Genomic DNA, 9760 nt, shown 5'->3' on the forward strand with positions numbered 1-9760 from the left:
ACCTGCTATCTAGCCTACATAGTGTGAAGTGTGTTCAGCAGCTCTGCTATTCCTGGACCTGAACAGAACAGCGCGAGGAGCACACAGCAGGAGCGCTGATCCGAGTCCTCGTGGCGTTCTATTTCCCGCGTTACAAACGTTAAAACTGGATATATATTTGACTAACAGCGGTAAGTAGCTCCTCCTCTAATGTTGTTTAGTATTTATTGCGAGACTCGCTGAGTTATCAAGTGTACATTTAAAATGCGTAGCCTTAAATATCAAGCAGTGCAGAATGTACACAAGTTTAGCTAGCCGTTGCTAAGTGTTTAACGAAACAACTGGGAAAGACAAACCGAAGCTAGCTAGCAGTTAGCTTATCCAAATCTTAATTACATTCAATTAGGCTATAAATAATGCAGCCATGTGAAATGGAGCTTTGCTACTGCAAGATTTTTTCTCTCGCTTCCAACTTTTCAACATTATGCTGCTGTCCCTTTAGTCATGTTTTCAGGTAAAAACTGTTTTGTTGTCGAAATGTAGGGCTAAGCTAATTCTTACCTAACTGCCTGACTTCTTAATGAGTAGAGTGAGAGTTGTATCAGTATGAAGTATTTTTCTTTACTTGTCACTGTCTTTCTAGGGAGATATACCTTGTAAGAACATGATCATTTGCTTAACAATTGATATCATGGACCTGTCCTTCTGTGTATTGTATAATAATAATAATATTATTAAGTAATTTTGGTTTGCCGTTAGAAAACTTTGTTTTTAGTAATAAGTTCAATATTGATACATGGATACAAGGTTTTCATCGCGGTGTTCAGATTAAATTGCATCACTAAGTCATGTCATGTGATATGTGTCATGTCATGTTGAACTGCCAATGTAACGTGACCCATACATCCATGACGTGACCACTGAGAAGACATGACAAGTAATACCAAACATTTCGGTAACAAACTCCTATATAGCCTACTGGCCCAAATTAATAAATGAAGATCTATTGAAGGGAAAATAACACTGGAAAATAATACAACATGTGCTAACATATAGGATATTAACCTCCAATATGCAATAGCAGGAAATAAATAGATATTCCTAATCAATAAATACATTTAGAGTGCTTTGACAGTGATATACATGTGTGTACGGGTCACCCCTTTGAGTACACAGAGACAGACAAACACCTGCAATGAAAGCACATGGTTAAAAACTGTCTAGTAAAATCACTGCAGCACAGTGAAACTCCTGAGACTCAATTGAACATTGTCACAATGAAAAAGTTATATAAGGTGGGAGAAGTGAATTTCTTGGTTCAGGCCCAAACAATATTTTTCACTTAAACATCTCAAACCCCCAAGTTGCTGGACCTATAGTGTCTTGTTTTTCTTCAAGAATGACTTTGAACTGTTACCCATTCATGTTTACAACTGTGGCGTCCACACGGTAGTCCATGCGCTATCAGGAAGAGTTCGGTTGCAGCTGGGCCAGTGTCAGGAGCTATTTACGTTGACATTCCATTCATCCAGCTAAAAATAAACACACATTTTCAGTGCCTCTTTAAAATGTCAATGCTCCTGCAAACAGTGACTTAAAGCACAAACCAGCTGACAGAGACAAACAGCTGGTGAACTCTTGTTTCTGATAATGATTGAACTTTTTTTTGTTGCAGCTTTCTCCCTGGGTGCTGCTGTCTTCTGGACTAATCTTCAGTTATGCTCGGACTCTTCAGGCCCCATTGAACATGTCGTCTTCATATGCTGCCGCTATATCGGCTCTCCTTACAGCCAGCTCTTCTGATCTAACCGTCAAACCCAGTCCTCACCCCTCCCCACGCCCAGCAGGGGGTCCTAAAGCTTCCCCAAAGCCTGCCCACAGCCCTCCAGCTCTACAGAAACAACCTCATTCCCCTGAGCCTCTGAAATGTTTCGATGAGCAACAGGAGAATCCAGAAGACTACGGCATCGGTAAGCACCCAAACACCAACTCCAACACTCAGGCGGAGATCTTTTCTTTCATGTATTTCGGCAGCAGTAGCTCAGTCTGTAGGGACTTGGCTCGGGACTTCCAATCAGACCAAGTACTACCAGCATGGAGAGATGCCAGATGCCTCCTTTTTGCTCTGCCAATGTGTCCTTAAGCAAGGCACGAAACCCCCCCCATTTCTTTTACATTTTTCTTTCACTTTCACATTAAGTGTGTAACGGTCTTGTTTGTGTATTTTAGGACTTCACAGTGAATTATCTAATGTCAATTAACAACATGTCAAGGTTTTGGAATGCGGACCCAAAAGTATTACAAACAGGGAGGCAGGTGTGGGGTTCTGCACGGGTCTGATTTTCAAGACCCGCTCCCGCCCCGCACCTGCGACGTGCAATACCAAACCCGCCCCGCCACCCGCACATATTGCCAATTAGTTCCGCAAACCGACCCGACCCGTCAGCACAAGATCCGCAAACCGACCCGAACCCGCATATCCTATGAGCAGTGAAAACGTGCAATTATTAACACACGCAGTTGCGTATTTGGCTCAAAAAGCGTGGGATGTTGGTTATTTTCTCCATCTAGGATGACACCAAAAGCCTCCCAGACGTTGGATTTCGCTCTTGAGGAAGAGATATTGACAATGCTGTATTCTCCGAGCTTCGCCTCAGCCATTTCGAATGTGGCGTGCTCAGCAGCAGATTGATGCGCTGCAGAGGTTATGATTATGCGCGGTCCCACGGGGGAGAGGTCTGAGGATTTAAACATTCAATTATTATTAGGCCTATTTTAATATATTTATTATGCAACACCCGCGACCCGACCCGCATCTTCTTTGTTTTACCCAGAACCGATCCCGGAAAAAAAATGTTTGAAAAAATACCACCCGCGAATTAGGGCTGAACGATTAATCAATTTTAAATCGAAATCGCGATTTGAAATGATGCAATTATCAAATCGCAAAGCCTGCGATTTTTTTTGTTCTTCTTGTGTGCCAGTCATCCAGAAGTGCTGTGCTCCACATGTACCAGCCATTGTTAACCAATCAGAAGTGGCCCATGATAGAAGGTGACAGATTGATCCAATCACCTGCCAAGTATTTTTGAAATACTTTTCCAAATGGCTTCCAGTGGAGCTTTCCTAGATGGTTTGGTGAAACAAACCTGAGTCAGGTTAGTAATGCTCCATCACATGTTTTACATTTATTACAGGGTGAATCTGAAACTGAAGCTTGACTTTAAAGCAACCCAACGGAGGTTTCATGTAAGTTTAGTTCTTTCACTCGTAGCTCGGGCTGCGGGGTGCTAGAGACGGGAGCACGTTGATACAACCTTCCTAGCCGGAGATATGGCCGCATTTTACAATAAACTTCCGTTGGGTCGCTTAAAAACAAATATCGCAAATCGAATCGCAATCGCAATATCTGTCAGAAAAATCGCAATTAGATTATTTCCCCAAATCGTGCAGCCCTACCGCGAATCACTTTTTTTGCGGGTCACATGGGTACCCGACCCAATGCAGGACTCTGGTGTGGGGATACAAACAGAAGGCAAGCTTTTATTAAATTAAAAGCTGGTAAAACATCAAAAATGGCAGGAGCAGGCGAGGAGGAACAAAAGGAAAAGTGACAAACAAACCGGGAACACTCAGGAGACACAGGAGGGCAGACCAGGGAAATCCTAGAACTGTAAACATGCGAAAACCGGAAACTATACACACAAAAGTGAACTAAAATCATGACACAGCACAGTGAAATGGAATTTTCCCTAATTGATTAATAAACAATGTCTTCGTCTTCTCCGTTGTCTTCTTCGTTGTCTTCTTCGTTGTCTTCGTCTTCACTGTGTCGCAGGTGGTTACTACCATGTAGAGATTGGAGATATTTTTGTTGACCGTTACCAAGTGGTAAAAAAGTTGGGATGGGGCCACTTCTCTACTGTATGGCTGTGCTGGGATATGGTGTAAGTAAACATTTAAGCTTTTAATAACACCATATTTAACATGATAACATAACATAGAAATGATCTAAACATAATAGAAGCTAACTGCCATAATTGTTTGCATGCAGGAACGGGCGTTTTGTGGCTCTGAAGGTGGTGAAGAGTGCTCAAACTTTCACAGAGACGGCACTGGATGAGATCAAACTCCTGAAATGTGTCAGTGTGACCCCTATTCCTTTGTTCAACATGCATACTAGTTGTAGTCATTTTTAGAGTACTAATGCATAAGAAGTATGTCTTTGTGTACTATTAGTAAGTGTCTAGTTGCTAACAAAAAAGTGTTTGATGTGGAAGAGATGATCAGAAACTTTGTTAGGGGGTTAATAATTCACTGTGGTATGTGTGTGTGCATGTGGAGAAGGACAGGGCGAACTAAACAACATTTTTTAAATACTTGGTAATACTTGCAGTGGTTGATCAGCATTAGTTTTTTTTAATACACACAACTACGAAACCACCAATGTCTCACACTAGCTTGAATAATTTGTTATTGAATCAAAATATCTGCCATGTTCTTGCAATGTATCGCTGTTAGGAGGTCATTTAATCACAGTGTGAGGGTTTTTATCATTATAATACATTTATATTGATATTTATAATATGTTCCGTATATGATCATCAGGTAAGGGACATTGACCCCAAAGATCCAAACCGTGAGACCATCGTGCATCTCATCGATGACTTCAGGATCACTACAGCAAATGGAGAGCGTATCCTTTACAGAACCATGTAATGTTACAACATACTAATTGATATATACTTAATAAATGAATATGCAGATTATGGGCCACAAGGCCACGTCTCCCACAAAGGAGCAAGAGACACAGATTTTTTATCTGTTAAGCCACTTTTTGTTTTTTCTTTTCGTGTCTCTTTGTAGTCATTTCCCATCTCTCTGTTGTTGTGTGTCTCTTTTTGAACATGTTGTGTCTCTTTGTAGATGTTTTGTGTTACTTTATGATTGTGTTGGTCACGCTTTGTGTCTCTCAACAGTTTTTTTTGTCCTTTGTGGTTGCTTTTCGTAACTGCTGTAAGTATCTTTACGTCTCTATGCAGCTGTTTTTCATTTCGTTGCAGTTGTTTTGGTGTCTTAGTAGTATTTTTGTATCTCTTTATAGCCGTTCTGTGTTTCTTTGTTGTGATTTTGAGTCTCGTCTTGGTTGTTTTGTGTCTCTCTGAGGGACATTTTCTAGGCAAAGGCCAGAGGGAGAGGCCCTGACTGATCTTTGGCATGTATTTGGTAATCCTGTGTTCAGTCATTCATACATAAGATAAGATAAGATGGATCTTTATTAATCCCTGTGGGGAAATTCAGGAGTTTAAGAAGCAACAGAGTGAGATTGAAAAACAGGACAGTACAGTTTCACACATGCTTTCGTTGCCAATGTGCATACAGACAAACATTCAAATACCATGACATCATTTTATCATAGTGCAAAGAGATGAAAAGATTGTGTCGATGTCTTTTTTGCACTCTCAAAAATACCCAAGAAACCCTCAATACCCGCGCTGTACGTAATGAAACAAAGGTCTTTAACTGCTCATCAGACGTGTGCATGGTTCTGGAGGTGCTGGGCCACCAGGTGCTACGGTGGATCGTCAAATCGAACTACACTGGCCTCCCGCTGCCCTGTGTGAAGAGCATCCTCAGACAGGTGCTGTGCAACCCTTTATTCCATCCTAAATCATGCTTCCTGTCTTTCCCCACTGACTGAGCTCTTTTTAAAACAGATTATCTTCTATTTTTGCCCCTCTATGACATGGGCTGCAGTGACAGTGACTGTGTTTCCATTTCTTATCACAGGTTCTGCAGGGTTTAGATTACTTGCACACTAAATGCAAGATCATCCACACAGACATCAAGCCTGAAAACATCCTGCTGAGGGTGGATGAGGTTTACATTCAGAACCTGGCGGCAAACACTAAGCTGTGGCAGATGCCAGTGTGCTCTGCTTTCACCAGCGCCACAGGTAAGTGAGATCATTTGTAAAGGAATATGCTGGTGAAGGCATCTTGATTAAATACAAAAAACAACATTCCTTTCCACTTATTTTCACATCCTGTTCCTCCTTTCCTTGCTTATGTTTTTGCTTCCTGCCAGCGATCACAAGGTCCAGAGAAAAACAGGTGTGCATCCTGAAATGTATAATTCATTATTATTTCATTTGGACATTTGTGTTTTGTTGTCATTGTATTATGACATCTGTGTTTCTGCTTTGACTTCCTAAGAGTTTGTCCAACATGTTTGGGAAGCTGACCGGGGTTTTCCACACTATTGGGGAGTGGGTAAGATGGATGTGTTTTGTTTGCTTTAGCACTGCCTCTTAACTGCATCTTGACAACACCACAGCGGCGTTTGGAAGACCACAGGAGACTTTATATACACGCATATGTATATTAAAAAATATTTGACAATGCATAAGGATTAGAATAATTGTGTACATACTCGTAAATTAGTTTTGTGTCCAAATTTAGAGGAAAATGGATATGTTGTTTGATTTTCTAAGTCGTACCCGACAGTGTAGTGGAACATCTTACCTGTTGTACATTAGACAATATTTGAATGTTAAATCCATTTTGAACACTATTGGGGAGTGGGTAAGATGGATTTGTTTTGGTTTGCTTTACCACTGCCTCTTAACTGCATCTTGACAACATCACAGCCTGCTTTGGTAGCCCATGGGGTATGGCATTTCATGTACACTTCAAAATGAAAATGTAATTCTCAATAGCATAATAACTTCAGCATATTTATGTTACTTCAAAAAAAGAATTAGGAAAATGCATTAATTTTCCTGAGTAGTACCCCACCGTGCAGTGGACCAAAAAATATGTTGAATTAAATAATTGAATATGAACAATATAAAAACATCCACTAATGCAAGCGATATTTAGGTCAAATGAAAGTGACGTTTTCTAACAATTTCAAAAAGAGAAAAGATATTTCACATCTTTTAAAAATCTTAGACAATGTTCCATTTTTTTAAGCAATGTAGCCTAATTTCTCATTTGTGGAAACGATATCTAAGTCATCAGGGTGTCCGCGGGGTCTTAAAAAGTTTTACAAGTTGATAAATAAATTTTGCGAAAATTAAGGCTATTAAAAAGTATTAAACGGCATTTCCCAAGGTATTACATTTTGTAGCTTGTTTTCAATAAGTATATCAATTGTCCAAAGAGGTTGTATTCTACAGTCTGCCTGAATGTAATCATTGCGTAGGCGTGTAGTGTGATTGTGTGTAGTTTATTACCATGGTTGGAAGATAAGGAGGAAGGACAATCAATACTGTATATACAGGGTGCATACGGGTGCTGGAAATCCTTGAAAATGCTTGAAATTGTACGAGGTGTTTTCAAGGTTTGAAAAGTGCTTGAATTTTGGGAATGGTGCTTGAATTTGGGATAAAGTGCTTGAAATTGTAAATGCTTTACTTCGCTTTTTAGATTAAAAGAAAAATAAAGAAGTCGGAGCGCGCTTAATTGCTTCGCTTTTACATAAAACAGCTCCGCTCCGGCCTTCCCGCGCAATGCGCGTGACCGGCAAGTGTTTTTGTTACGTGTGTGACCTGGGCATTCTGATGAGAGTGATAGATGACAGTATGCCAGGAGGTTGCCGTTTCAACGAGCGTTGGCTAGCAGAAGACAAATACAAGCCATGGCTAAGACGAGGGTCAAGCCCAAGAGTAGCCTCCTGCAAAGTGTGCAACAATACAGGGTGCGTACGGGTGCTGGAAATCCTTGAAAATGCTTGAAATTGTACGAGGTGGTTTCAAGGTTTGAAAAGTGCTTGAATTTTGATGAGAGTGATAGATGACAGTATGCAGGGATGCAAACTTGTCACCTTTCGGCGAAATTTGCCGTTTTGATTCCAAAATAGGTCGTTTGTGTGATTCATGTAGATCTGCAATAAAAATATTTTTGGGGTATGGGGGGGGTCTGGGACCCGGAGTAATCTGCGGCCGCGAGCTGTTATGTGCCATCATGACACGCATGGTGTTCTTTTTTTATATATTATAATGAAGCGGGAGCACAAGTCTTCCTGCCTGTCAGCTCTGCTCATGGATGTATAATAAGGCTCTGCTGCTCCGGGATGAGGGTCTAGCTTCAGCAGCTACATTACCTACGGTGCGTTCGTTAATATTAACTGTGCGGGCACAGACTGGACCGCTGGTTAGAACGGGGTGTTCAGAGCAGAGCTCCCTGTCGGAGCGGCAGAGCGTGATGTGCACTGTAAAGTGTTTCTGTCGCAATATTATTTAATGAATCGTTGAGCTAGCTAACTAGCATACATTGTCACTATCTGCTAACTTTAGCCTTCGTTTTCAAATAGTTTCTTTCATAGCCTATAAACGGAGGTGGTATAAGTATCTTGTACTTGAGTAAAAGTAGAAGCACTCAGATCTTGTACTTGAGTAAAAGTTGAAGTACTCAGGTCTTGTACTTGAGTACAAGTAGAAGTACTCAGATCTTGTTCTTGAGTAAAAGTTGAAGTACTCAGGTCTTGTACTTGAGTACAAGTAGAAGTACTCAGATCTTGTTCTTGAGTAAAAGTAGAAGTACCAGAGTGTAGGAATACTCTGTTACAGTAAAAGTCCTGCATTCAAAATGTTACTCAAGTAAAAGTAGAAAAGTATCATCATCAAAATATAGTTAAAGTAGCGACAGTAAAAGTAGTCATTGTGCAGATTGGTCCATTTCAGAATAATAGATATGATATGTTTTATAATGATTGATCATGAAAGTGTTCTCAAAGCTGGTAAAGGTGCAGCTAGTTTGAATGACTTTGTATACTGCAGGGTAGCTTGTGAATTTACTCCAGGTGGAACTAAAGTCTGATTTAACACTTGATTATATTTCACAGCATTCATCCACATCTGTAAAGTAACTAAAGGTATTAAATACATGTAGTGGAGGAAAAGTACACCATTTACCTCTGAACTGTAGAGGAGAAGAAGAACAAAGTAGCAAAACATTGAAATACTTAAATAAAGTACAAGTATCTCAAAATTGTACCCAAGTATAGTACTTGTTGAGTTTATGAACTTGGTTACTTTACACCACTGGCTATAAAGATAGAAAGACAGCCTTGCACAGAGGCATGAAAATACATTTTCAAAATGCTCAACAGTCCTGCCAAAATTATAAACTGACTGCTACACAATTAAAATAAATGCTTAAATATATTTCTATTAGATGTGACTCTTTGGCGTTTCTGTTATTATTAACTGCTGCTTTAGTTGTTCTGACTGCTAAAATCCTCTGTTATTCCTCATTTTAAAAGCCGATATTCCGTGGGGTCGGGGGGGCTCGGATCCTTGTCACCTTTTTCATACCTGATGAGTTTGCATCCCTGAGTATGCCAGGAGGTTGCCGTTTCAACGAGCGTTGGCTAGCAGAAGACAAATACAAGCCATGGCTAAGACGAGGGTCAAGCGAAGCCCAAGAGTAGCCTCCTGCAAAGTGTGCAACAATAACGATGCGAGAGTCTGCGCTGACGAGCCACACACCACACAAAAGGTACGCCAGAGTAGAGCATTTTAGATTAGGCTATCGTTGCATGTAAAAACCATGACACTTTTCTCTGTGCGCGGCAAAACAAGCTCGCCAAAATGGCTTCACTAGTCTGGCAGTATTTTAAGTGTCCGAAAATGACAATAAAATAGCGGTATGCAACGTGTGTGTGAAGCAGAAATCCTGCAGCTCCACCCGCTGTGACGGACCGGTGAGCGGAGCAGAACACACATTAAGAGTTAGACCTAACACACTTAGCTATTTGATCTACCTCTGGAACAAGC

General features: G+C 40.7%; 1 pseudogene; it reads left to right on the plus strand.

Moving 5' to 3' along the window:
- The first annotated feature begins 72 nt into the window (after window positions 1-72).
- Window positions 73-9760, plus strand: part of LOC117475562 — a 21809-nt pseudogene continuing 12121 nt past the window's right edge.

This window comes from Trematomus bernacchii, unplaced genomic scaffold, assembly GCF_902827165.1.
Source record: "Trematomus bernacchii unplaced genomic scaffold, fTreBer1.1, whole genome shotgun sequence".
Lineage (NCBI taxonomy): Eukaryota > Metazoa > Chordata > Actinopteri > Perciformes > Nototheniidae > Trematomus > Trematomus bernacchii.